At 37.5% G+C, this 13550-nt stretch overlaps 1 long non-coding RNA gene across 1 annotated transcript; it reads left to right on the top strand.

Annotated features, from left to right (window-relative positions):
* The first annotated feature begins 2287 nt into the window (after positions 1 to 2287).
* LOC144527320 (uncharacterized) lies at positions 2288 to 4359 on the top strand. Its single transcript, XR_013502812.1, has 2 exons — positions 2288 to 2386; positions 4257 to 4359. It is a non-coding gene; the product is annotated as an uncharacterized LOC144527320 (long non-coding RNA).
* The last annotated feature ends 9191 nt before the right edge of the window (positions 4360 to 13550 follow it).

Here is a 13550-nt window from a genome sequence, read left to right as displayed (position 1 = left end):
TAGCCTCTTTTATAAGTTAATGATGTTAGTGATCATTATCTAGGATGTTGCAGTTTCCAGGGTTTAAGTTTAAGTCTTAAAGATGTAATGATCATAAAGAAACAAGAAATACACAGTTTAAAGGATAAACCTTTTGGGACTGGGTTAGAGATTTGATTCCAACTGGGACCAGCTCTCCCTCTCTGCTAAAAATGACGTGGCTATATAAAGGTATATAGGTCAAGAAATGTGACATTTATATATGTTATATGTGATATGCTTTCACTTTATCTTACATAACTTTATTCAAAGTCAACTGTAATGAACCCCAAGTGCTTCCATAAACTGTTATGTTAACCTGAGCCTCCAATTACAGTTATATGGCATTTCCATATAACCATAACTGTAAATTAACCTGTGCTAGTTTCCAAGAAAAGACTGTAATTAGCCTCAGCCTGTGACTTCTGGCACCAGTCTGCTACGCTCATTTATCTTGGGTGCACCTCCTCCTCATGTTGAATAATTTATCTGTTTAATGGAGGCTTGCTCTCATCACAGTTGTTCCTATGGAATTAATTATGACAGATTAAGCATGATCAATGAATTAATCCCTATCATTTGGTCTGCCGTCTATCTGTGTGTGTGTGTGTGTGTGTGTGTGTGTGCAAAAGTGTGTGGTGCATTTGTAATTCATCATTGCAGTCAAAATATATCAATAAATACAGCCAGCATCCATCATCATCTGCCCTTGACCTTTTTAATGGCCATTGATCTGTTTGCCGGGCATAAATATTTATACTGAAATCCCCGTCTCTCACGAGTTTTGACACACTCACAGAGACTCCCTCAAATCTCATTGCTCATTATCTGCTTGATTAAGCCGTGGTGCAAATGTTATGAACTGCAATACATTCCTGTGTGAGGCCTATTCTTTTTACAATATAGGTCAATCCTTTCCAGAAGATGGCAGCATAAGCACAAGACACGGCCTGCGATGAATAAAACTACTATTTAAGGAGATGTGTACATATTAACCTGAAAGAAAAGCGATTATTGTTCTGGACTATCGAAGGAGATTAAATTACCTACGAAGATCACATTTTTATTGTTAGATTTTCTGTCTTGTTGCTTTTCAGACACATTATTTTTCAGTTCATCCAAATAATTAATGGGGAGTTTTAAGAATTACTAAGGGGTCCCACAGGGATTATTAATGTGCCATCTTTAATTACCCAATGAATTTGATGAATACATTCAGTCACAATACTGGAGCCTATCAGTTCTAACAGTTGGAGACCCAGGTTAAATGTTGCTAATACACAGAGATGGGTGCTGAATTCAATTATACTGAAAGTAGCTGAAAACAGATCATTAATATTGACATGTCATTTTATACACTCAAACATACAAAAGGGATTTATGTGTTTTGCAAAACTGGTGTTGATCAAAAGACATAGAGCGCAGATCAGATTCTACTCGTGTCTCCTTCCTTAACATTGAAAGTGTTTGAGATGCCATCCATCAGCTATCCTCCTACACTGACCCACTTGCATCAAACTGCTGTACTAGTACAAGCTAATTAGCAGCCAACCTGTCTACAAACAGTCAGTTCACCGGCCCTTCTGGCCTTTGAACCCGATTGGTGGAGGCTTGGTTACTTCATAATTAGCAGGCCTAGTTAGCTCTCATTTATCTCCCCCTGACCCTTTTGTAAGCATATTAGCATTCCAGCTGTTTGTAGTAGGCTGAACCCATCCCAGTCGAGCCACTTCTCAACATTGCAGGCAACTGCTCAGCTCTGGAAATGGCTTTGAATTTGTGTGTGTGTGTGTGTGTGTGTGTGTGTGTGTGTGTTATCAGTACGACTCTGCTGATATTAGTTCTATTGAAATTAATCCCACAGTTATTTTATTTACCTCTGTGTGTATCCATTCTCCCTCACCTCCTGCACCTCTCTCTCTCTTTGCCTCTCTCCCATGTTCCCTATTCATATAGCACACTAGGAAATTCCACACAGCATACAATCAATATCTGAATTTGTTGAATGGAATCCTTAAACCAAAGCAGGGAACTTTACAATTCTATCGGGGCTATTCTCTCTACTGCACTCAAAAGCAAAATGATCAATTTTATTAACATTTGCCGTTTTCATATAATGACGGTAATAAACAATGATTATTGACCTCAATCTATTGGCTCCTAGACATGCATTTGTGTTAGTCATTTAGGCTGGAAAAGGCCGCCTGATCTGCCACAGTTTAAATCTACTGTTATTACTCTGTCATCACATTCAGGCCTTTTATGATTTTCTATTACCGCTGCCATGTTATAGCAGCAATGGAGGACACCAAAGACCAGATGGCTGACTGTGCTGTTTTCAAAAGACTGGCTATGATTCAGAACCACAGTGAGTAGATTTAAAGAGAACATTCTATATTTTAAAGTTAAAAAGAGCAAGTCAGTAAAGAATGAACATGCAAAATCATTTTGTTACAGAATGTGTGTTAACGGGTAAAACAAGAGTTGTAACGCCTTGTCTAATTTTGATTTGAAATGATGTCCATAGGCATATTCTATTTGCATGACAATTAAAATATACATTTGATAATTTTATTATAGAACATTCTATCAGAACATCTGCAACGAAACTATATCTGAATCAAAGTTTTAAAAGAGCATTTTAGGCCTAATTGAACTCTTTCCCATGATGAAACTTACCAGCCGGAGGGGCAATGCACAGCGAAGGACTATTTATGTATTCTGAAGCACTCGCAAGTTCACAGTCAAGAACCAGCAGCATAGGTCTGCCTTCAAATAACACTGGCTGTGTACTTTTTGTCCTACCAGAAAACTCTCTGCATGTAGCTTTAGTCAACCGACCCCAAAGTAGGGGCCCTATCTACAAGGAAATAACAGCATATGAGAATTGTAAAAGTAATTCAAGCATGGCCAAATCCTTTTAGACAACTTGGACAAACACATAAGTGGTACTTCCTGAATATTTTAGGTTGTGTGAGTGTTAACTCTTGCACATGAGCTAAATAGAGGCAGAGAATAGGGAAAGTTCATACTACTGGCAACAGCTCATTCTGCAATGTCATATAAAGTAGCAGATCTACGGGGCACTATTTATAACCCAGTGCAGAGGTAGCAATTAGGTACCAAGAGTTCTATTACGCCCATTCCCTAAATTTAGAGAAACCCACAGGCATGCCCATATATTGTACAAATGCTCTATATATTGTGATAGAGGCTAAGAAAATGGACTCCTATTCCCTGTGGCAAAATCTGATTCACTGTTCTATTTAAATGGCCACACAGTTTCAGAGAGGTTGGTGTTTCCATAGCTGAGCCTTAGGGTGTTTAAATACATCATGCCCGTAAAGTAACAGACATTTATTAACATAGGAGGCACACAGAATAGAGGAAAACACTGAAATTAGATTGCCAAAAACATACTCTGCATTTATATCCAATATTTTGTTGTTTTAATCATTTTATCCATCATGAAAACTTTTCACATTTAATTTTTTCAGAAAGAAATTCAAACTTTTTACAGCTATATATTTAGCCAGGCTAGCAGTGTGGCTCTAAGAATGGCAATGTCGGTTAGTCTACCACTCTGGTCCAGAGTCTAAATGCTAGTGCATGCTAAGCTAAGATGGTGGACATCATCTGCTTTTTGAGCATGTTTAGCATGCCAAATTTATTCAGATCTTTTACTAAGTAAAAGTAGCAATACTATTAGTAAAAGTAAAAGTCCTGCATTTTAAAAGTAGCCTATTATCATCAAAATATACAAAAAATATACACATCCAAAGTAAAAGTACATAGCATGCAGAATAGCCCATTTTTGAATCCTGAATATAACTTTTTACATATATTATGGATTATAATTATTGATGCATTAATAAATATATATTTTTATAATACAAATATGTAATAAATATAAATTACTTCAATTTTGCAGCTGGTAAAGGTAATTTTAATTAAATACACCTGGGTAGCTTAATTTATAATAATTTATCATAATTTATTAGTTGATTTATAGTGGAGTAGAAGTATAAAGCAGTATAAAATGGAAATACTCAAATAAACTACATGTACCTCAAAACTGTACTTTAGTACAGTACTTGAGTAAATGTACTTAGTTACGTTCCACCACTGCTGTAGACTCGTAGTCTCTTTCAAAATATTTTCTGCAGACTATCACTCTGAGAACAAGACATGAGACTCAAACTTGGTTAAACTTGTTATTTTCTCACCTCGACATCAAGGTTGCCCTGATATCTTTGCCGACATCATTCAGAGAGATAGCGACACCTTTTTTAGTTACCGGACTACCTGTTTCTCACTGCATCGGCTGTAGTATTTACTGTGGTGAGTATATCAAAATGTGATACAGGCTGGTTCTGCTTGTCTGCATCAATCATCAGAATGGCTCAGCTGATAAACAAGTATACAGCGTGATATGGCCTGGTGCAATGCAACAAACTAAGTGAGAAAGCATCAGATCCTTGGAAGTTTTTACACAATTAGGTAAATCCTAATTGCCAATTACTTTGATTTGTAATCCTAAAGGTATTTAATGAGCTCATTTAATGGTGCCATGGAGCATGATAGAGCATGGTAATAAGAAGTGTAAGAATCGAGGTGTGCTTGTGAGGCCGGTGGTGCTACTTACTGTATGCGCCGAGCCATTATGAGACATTACTTGAACATTTTCCACAAAAGAAGTTTAGGAAAGAGTCTCGAAACCCCAACTGTAGTCCTTCGGTTAAAAATAGACACACATGGAGTTTTGAAGTGAGATGTTTTGGGGCTGGCAGCTCTCCTCTTAATGATCATCCCCTGATGATGATGATGTGTTTATGTACATCCATCTTCTAGGGTAAAACTTAAAGGTAAAAAAAAATGCGTAAAGCTGCCCTTGCAGCTTTTTACTGCTGTAAACGTGGACATCTCACTCTCCAGTAGTTCTAACAAGGTCGGAGCTGTCAGGAAAGAGTGAGGCTGGGGAGCTAATATACACGGGCCGGGAGAAAGAGTCATCTCTCATACACACAGCAGATGGAGGTCTGGAGAAGAGAGAGGAGGGAGAAACAGTGTCAGATCAAGAAAAGAATGGATATGAGTGAGCAGAAGGGGAGAAGGGGAGATTAGGACAAGTCAGACGGGGAAGACAGAGAGAGGAGGCAACAAGATTGGAGAACTGGAGCAGGGAGTGGGGGATGAAGAGCAAAGAGGAAAAGAGTGAAGCTGGCTGCCCTACCCTAAAGCTGTGTTGATATGACAGTTGTCTGAGGCCAAATCTGAGGCCAACTCATTCCACTGATAAATGCCTCTGGCTTTACCAACCTTCACACTGAGGGATGCATGCACAACTACTTTCTCTCTCTTTTTCTCTATCTGAGAGAACGACTCTTTCACAACACAAAATTCCCCACAAAAGGAGGGCATTATTGGCCGATCTGAAACATAATTCATTCCCATGCTGTCTTCTTACACGGCCTTTATCTTTGTTACATTAGCGTGACTCAGCCATGCTCGCACCAGTCAGCAGCACTCATGTACATTCATATGCCCTGCTTATCATTTTGTGCCGGATTGGATGTATTCAGCTAATGGCCAATAAATAAAACTAATTAAGCTTGTGATAATGTAATGATAATTCAACATCAATTACTCACTCACTGCACAACTAGGACACTTATTTATTTTACTGAGTCAAGAGTAGAGAGAGGGGGGTGAGAGATATCTGAAACCAATGCTGCCAGTGGGCTAATACTCACATTATCTCACTGTGCAATGGAGCCATATCAAGGCTAGCAAAATAACAAGGTAATCAATTAAGTTAACCATGCAATTAAGTTAATTAATTGCTTGTATGCCCAGGAGTTTCCTGGGGCTTGTGCTGTGGACCGCATTACTATACTGGCCAGTGATTAGATTACAGAGTTAGTAATGCCATCTGAAGCCCAAGTGTAAGAGCTGCAAAGTGGAGTTCCACTGGCTGCTGAAAGCCCGTACTTCAAAATGAACAGCATAAGGTATCCGACTGCATCAGCAATATAAATCAGGAAGTTGTTTATAGGGACACAAGTTCTGATGGATTGAGATACTTTATTTATGCCAATGTAGTGTAGACTTAAATCTCTTTTGATAGAATCTTCATAAAAATAAAGATTATATCATTGCAGTAGTGTGCTTTTGTTTGCTGAATAGGAAGTAAAGCAAAATTGCTCCGGCATCCAACAGACGAATACATTAGATATACATGTACTTTGCTTACTGTGCACAGAAAAACAGCAGACGGAAACAACATAGCAGGCCTTCCAAATTCTACAGACGCAAGAAGAAACGTCAGTGTTGAGATGTAGTTCATTTCAGATAACATTCCCATTTTGTAAGTTTCTGTATGAACTGTTAGACAGACTTAAAAAGGCAGTGGCCACACTGTGATAACATGGGGAACTCCCTTATGTATATCACCAGCATACTGACACTCACAGGTAAGAAAATATATTTTCAGATAGTCAAAGATCTATACTCAAAACAGTGCAATGCAGCAACAACAGAGGAAGAAAACCCCACTTAGGGCCAGTTTCACATCAGATACAGCATCCAAGTACACATTTTTGCAGCCTGATCCTGGGAAATTGTCATGGTTACCTTGTCTGCCAAACTGCCTAACTACAACTTTAACAGTTTTTTTGGCATTGTCACATATTCCATTTATATTTATATATTTTTAAGGATAAGTACCAAGTGTGGAAAAAATCAGTATGAAGCCACATATAAAGTTTATAGCACAACATGGATTTTGGGAAAAAATAGGAAAACAAAATTGCGAATTCTGATGGAAGAGCATATTGTTCACATTATTTGTGCTGACATCACATATTCAACATTTTACATTTATCATGCATTTTTATGGTTTATACTGTATAATGTGGACATTTATTTTTCCTTATAGCATAGTGTTTTAATTTGAGATTCAAAACGCACACACACACACACACACACACACACCACATTGATGTGTAGTCATTTAGATTTGTCTGCCAGAAATCTTTTGCTGTTTCTCCATGCACTATTGAAGATAAGAGACCCTGTCATTACTGTAATGTGCTGTGTTTGAGCACCGTGCTACTACACCAGACATCTTGGTTTGATTTTACCAGAATATGTCCCTTCCCTCTGTTCCATTTTCCCTTGTATTATAATGAACATGCTGACAGTCGAATTAGCACAGTGTCATTATAGTAGCATGCTTCAGCGACATGTCTGCACAGCTGTCCCACTGTGATAGCAGATCTGTAGCTCTGCTAAAGGATCTTAGTACAGCCACTGAGACATAGAAGATGGTGTTTAGTAAAGTAAGCTGAATCCAGTCATATTTGGATTCTACCATTGTTCCTTTTTAGTCATTTTATAAAAGTTTCTTTAAGATTTTCAAAATAAGACTGTGGGATTGCCTATTTTCAGCCACCTATTATTTTACAGGAATAGGAACACACTGTTTGCGTAGTACAGAGATATCTACAGTGACGACAACTACAGTTAAATTGACCAACAGAGACTTACAGGGTTGTTTTGATGAAAGCTACCATGGTTTTCTTACGATCAACACATTTTACAGTATATCCAGGTATGTACGTTGTTCAGTCCTTTTCTGGATATCACACACACACACACACACACACACACACACACACACACACACACACACACACACACACTGAAACACTGAAGAGACCTACTCTTTAATAGGCTCCCCTGGGTTATAGTTATTGTTGATTTCCATGCAGAAGACACAAAGATGTACATAATCAAATTCACATGTTAGCACGCACAGACACACTCTGCACGCAGGCATGAATACATGAACACCGGCAGAACCATAATCAGATACTCCTCGCTCAGCCTTATCTCTCTCTTTCACTCGCACATACTCTTGTGTCTTCTCCCTTCTCATCTGATTTATTACAAGAAATATTTTTATGGAGGAAAAGTGAATCTGTGTGGGTAAAAGGTAGTCAAGGACACCCTTACAGCATTGTTTTATGATTTTAGAATAATACAATTATACTGTTGATTACATACTAAACCTTTAAAATGTTATTTGTGATATTTTACACATTGGGCCGTATACGACATATAAGCTACTTTTTTGTTTGCAATGTCATTGTAAAAGGCCACTGTGACCTTGTGTGCGAAGTAATGTCAATCACATTACGTCTCAAAGAATGACTGAGAGCATTTCTGACATGAACCTTTGCTCAGTGTGCATTGCACAAGCCTGACCTACATATGTATTTCCTATTAAGTCAGTAAGTGAACACTTTTGACACCAGGCCTGCTGCAAAATATCTGAAAAATAAGCCAACAGGAAATTCAAAATGTTGCCTGATTGTGAATGAATTTCAAATGTATGATTTTAACAGCTCCAAAAATAAATAAAAAACAGGACATGGATTTTGCTCTACATTCAGTATTGCATTCATAGATAGTCCTCACAAAAGACAGGCTATTGTAAATGTTACCATCAGTTGCACTGAATGCATGGCACAATACATATAAGGATTAGTTAGCATATTTGCCCAAACACAATTTACATACAAAATATGTCAATAACAACATATACATAAATACATACAAAGATATCATCTAGTCTGAGCTTAATAGTCCAGATGCAAATTGTAACTGAATGAAAGGCAGGACTACTGGATCAATGCACAGTTGAACTGGATCAGATGTTAATTTGGACCATTCTGCTTTCAGACATCCCATTGATCAATAACAAGTCTATTACAGAAAGTACCCCTTCAAAGGAAGTGTGTTTTGTGCTGCTAATGTTGTAAAAACAGTGGAAAAAAACTGAACCGTCTATCACTTGATTGTGCCACTATAAAATGTATTCCTAAACGTTGCTAGTGGTCAAAAATGTTTCTACTACGCGCCTAAGATTAAGAGCCTACTAACTGCCAGGAAGAAGTGGTTTATTTTGAAGAACTGCACTTGGATTTATTTATTTTTTAAATCTGTGCTATTCCTCAAAATCAGTGTTAATATTTTATTTAATATATGTTTATAGTTTTCCATTTTTCAAAATACATTAGTGTTACTTTTCTTAACTTTTAACCTGTTTATTTCCACTGTGTCCTGTTTTAAAAAGAGAGGAACTCCACTGACTGTGTTTCTAGTATCTTGAAGTTTACAGTCAAAGAAATCTGTTTGCAAGTGCAGTTTATTTCCAAGTGTGTGTACTCAGCATTGGGAAGTGTACCAATTCATGCTTTTTGTCCAGTGCACTTGATGGTTTACGGTGCACATATAGTACATTTCTTTGTGCTATTAGGGTTAGGTTTTAGTAACTGTTTTCTCTATAATTAAAAAGTTGGTATGACATATGTTTCAAGAAAAATAATGAGCAGCCCAGCAGCTTGTTAGTGTGAGTAACTTGATAGCACAATTGTAAAGATCAGATAAATATAGAACCCTTCGCTTGTGTCTATGTCCAAGCTGCTGAAGCAGTCAAAGTCAGTTTCTTTATTAAAATATCTGACCACTGACATCAGCATTGGTGTAACATAATTTCCCCACTGCCATTTCCTGTAGATTGTACTCATAATGCTTAACATACATTGTAGAGCCCACAGTTTGCTCTTTATGTACATACTTAAAGATGAATCTCTGTTTTAGCTGTGATCTTGCACCAGACTTCAAGCTTTACTCAAACAATTAGCTTCTGGTGTTTTTATAGACATGAGGAGGTCACAATTTCCTTCACCTCATTATTGTACAATATTTTTGACCCCCTCCATGTGACCCTCCCTTGACCTGCTCTAATTTGCATGTCCCTCAGACAGATGGATAGATGAGGTGATCATTTTTCTCTTCAACTTCTTTTACAGGCATCAGGAGGGATAAAAAAAAAAACACATCTTCCCTGCAGTCTTGTCATTAATATTCATCTAGCTAAATGATTGGAAGAAGTTTGGACTGGACAATTAAATTACTTCTCAGACACTTTTTTTTATTATAACAGAGAGTGCCCCAGAGGCAAGAGTTAGTAACACCTGTTCTGGAGTATGATCCACTGTGGTAACCATGAACAGGTGAGCTCCTCTCAGAGCAGCATTTTTTTGTCTTATGAGAAAAGATGCAGCACATCTTAACTATAACATATTGAAGACCACGGAACTGAATTATTACAGAAACAACCCCCTTTTCAGAGTTGTTCAGAGTGTAGAACATTGATAGCAAATTCACATAAGTATTATTTTGTTTTTGCACCAGTACATCATAAACACATTTATTTATTTATTTGATCTCTTATGTAATTACTTACATGAGACCATGTTTAGGTTGCTTGGCAATATTCAAAGTGGTATTGCTATTATTACCAGTGTTTCATAATATCAAGATGACATTTGCCATGAATCTAGTTAAAACATGTTTGAAGTGATTTTTCAGTTTTTTACTTGTTCTACTGCACCTTTAAGAAACTCTGCTACATATAATAATTTCCTTTGGTGTAGTTAGTCGTTCCCTAAAGAACGTTGTGGCTATCAAATTTAAATTCAGATTTGGTTGTATAATGCTTTCAACGGTATGGATAACTAGGAATATAAAATGTAATGCAAGGTCAGTGTTTTTCCAGATGGGGTGCTAGCAACTCATAGAAATATAAGACCTTACATTTTGTATTCAGTTGCTTTACATCCTCGAGAGTTGATTGATGGAGGTGACTTAAATGTTGAACTGTGTACTAAGTAACATATTACCTAAAGGTTGTTGTGAGGAAAGGCATATGACATTTCCCGCATGCACGCACGCACCCTCCTCTTATACCTGGGGTCAATTTGACCCTGATCAAAGTCTCTAAATAAGTGCTTGTCATCATTTTTATTTGCTTCATATTGAATGACTTTAACTCATTTAATAGGGACAACCAGGAAAACATAACATTAAGATGATGTATTTTCAATGTCCCTTACGTATTTTGTACGCATCAGTGTTCTTTGGGGTCAATTTTGCCCCATGCTGTTTTAGCTATATTAAACATATATGAAATATGAACTGTTATGACTGTGGTCATATTGTTTTCTTTAGTATGCATGTGTGCCCTGTGGTTTTTCTTGTTTTCAATTTTACATGCAAATAAGTGTGTGCCATAGCCAGGAGATCATTGGTGGAAAGCTCTCATGCCCGAATTCATGATTGGCTGCAGCTGGGGACCACCTGATATACAAGGAGCCAAGATGGTGGCTGTCTGTGGGCAGCAGGCATTCCTCATCCTCCCCGGCTCCCAACTGGCCACATTGTTGCTTTGTTTAACCTTGCTTTAGATTAGGCATTGTTTCTGTTGAATAGTAAGGGTGGACTGCCAGGTGTGTTAAATCTTGTTTTCTCTTGTTTAATTAGTTAGGGAGGTAAGTCTTTTGTCATTCTTTTTGCCATTTTGTTTTTTAGGTTAGTTTTTTATATCTTAGACAGGATTGTTTGCTTGTTGGTTATTTTGGTGGCAGGCCACCCTGAAGCCTTTGTATAGTTTACCTATATCTATATGTTATCTATATTGTCTATTTAATGTAAAATAAATAAGTTTTTCTGATATTCAAACAAATAATTGTTTGTGGCTACTTGGGAGATGGGGAAGATGGGGCCTTTTCATGTTGTGTCCTAGGCACCCATAGACTTTAACATTAACAGGAGGGTTAAGTACTTGCAGTTGCCACATTTAATGTCTATATGCTTGCAGGCTTATAGATTTGTCAAGGAAACCTGTTGTTCATAGACACAGTGCCCATTTCATTATTTTATGCTATGAATTGTTTTAACAACACATATTAAGATTCATTAGCATTATCAAATATGATATGATGGGCCATCCCCCAAATTGACAGAATGAAAGTAGCAAATGTGTTGATTAGGTAATTACTAGATTGTGCAGAAAATGTAGCTCACTTTGATACATTTCACTCAATTGTTGATGCAATGCCAGCTCTCCAGAAGAAGAACACAGTGCCAAAAGTCATGCTAATTGAACCATATGGCAGTTCAAAACCCATGCATCAAAATTACACAGTTAAACAAGCTCAAGTCTTACAGAAGATGGGGCATGTTGCAGTTCTTAATACACACAGTACTTGCTTACTTGAACTGAAATGTGTCTGATGCGTTGCCCCTGTGATTTGATTGATTTTAAATAATGCTCTATTCTTTCTGATTTACATCTAACTTTAAATCTGGTTGCACTGACACATTTGCATTTTGATACCTCCCCTGCCGCGCGCATTATGTGCATTTATGTGTGAATTACATAAAAACGATGTACCTGATACTTTGACATCCAATTTACACTTTTGAACTTTACTTTGAAAGTGCAAACCTTGATGTCTGTCACTGCACTGGTGTAAATGTATCTTTTTGTACTCCACCTCACGTTCCCTCAGTATGGACATGAAAGTCTAATTTACTAATATAAATATGAGTTTTACAATAGTCTATATGTGAGCTAATCAGAGCAAAACTGATAAGCACACTGTGCACACACACACACACACACACACACACACACACACACACACACACACACACACACACACACACACTTTGGCAGCTGATCTAAACTGGGCCAGGCAGGGCCTTAGAGGGAGAATGAAGCAGGACAGAAAGTACAGCAGCCAAATGAAGAGGTGGAGGGGCCAGAGGGCTGGTGTGAGGGAAAAGGGAAGAAATAGGAATAAGGTGAAAAGTTATGGGAAAGAGAGACGTGAGAGGGGAGAGAAAGAGGACAGAGTTTATGTAGTCCCTTTAGCCTAAAAACACATTGACTTTAAAACTTTCTTTCTCACCTCACTCCTTTCAAATAAATGCATTTACAGTATTCTCCCGTAAAATGCCTAGATACACTCTCATTGTCAATGATAATTTTGTTTTTGTGTTGACTTCGGGTCACATTGACCCGTTTTAAATTTTTGTTTTATATCAGAAAATATGGGACGTAGAAATAAGCGCTGAAAATGTGTAGATGAAACATTTAAAAATGTAAAACGTTGGAAAAAGCAAAAACAAACTGTGAAAAAAAGGCGTCAAAAACGTTGAAAAAAAACTTGTTTTTTTCAAGGTTGAAGGGAAGACAACACAAGGGTTAAAAGTTAAGCTGATTCCCACAAACCTTTCACCTCAGCATTACAGTAAGTCATGAGTCACTCATCTCTGCCAAGACTGTGATGTGTGCCCTTCTGAGTACCAGTGTCCCTTCACAAATTAAAATTAAGAACAAGGTAAATTGTCTAGATATTAGGTATCCTGTTTGCATTTCCAAACTCAGTATCTAATATTCAAATGTTTGCACCTCTATCCCCCAACTATTCATATACTTTTTGTTTTTCTTTTCCTACCTCTAAACCTTACATTACTTTGTCTTCTCACCTGACTTTGAGTTTACGTAAATAGCTAAAATCAAAGTCATGGCTACGCTTATGGCTGTAAAAGGGCACAAATGTCCTCACGCCTTACGATGCTAGAGCATGTCTGCTCTCTTATAGCAGTTTGCAGTT

The sequence above is a fragment of the Sander vitreus genome, chromosome 13 (genome assembly GCF_031162955.1).
Source record: "Sander vitreus isolate 19-12246 chromosome 13, sanVit1, whole genome shotgun sequence".
Classification (NCBI taxonomy): domain Eukaryota; kingdom Metazoa; phylum Chordata; class Actinopteri; order Perciformes; family Percidae; genus Sander; species Sander vitreus.
This window is presented reverse-complemented; position numbering and strand designations above follow the sequence as displayed.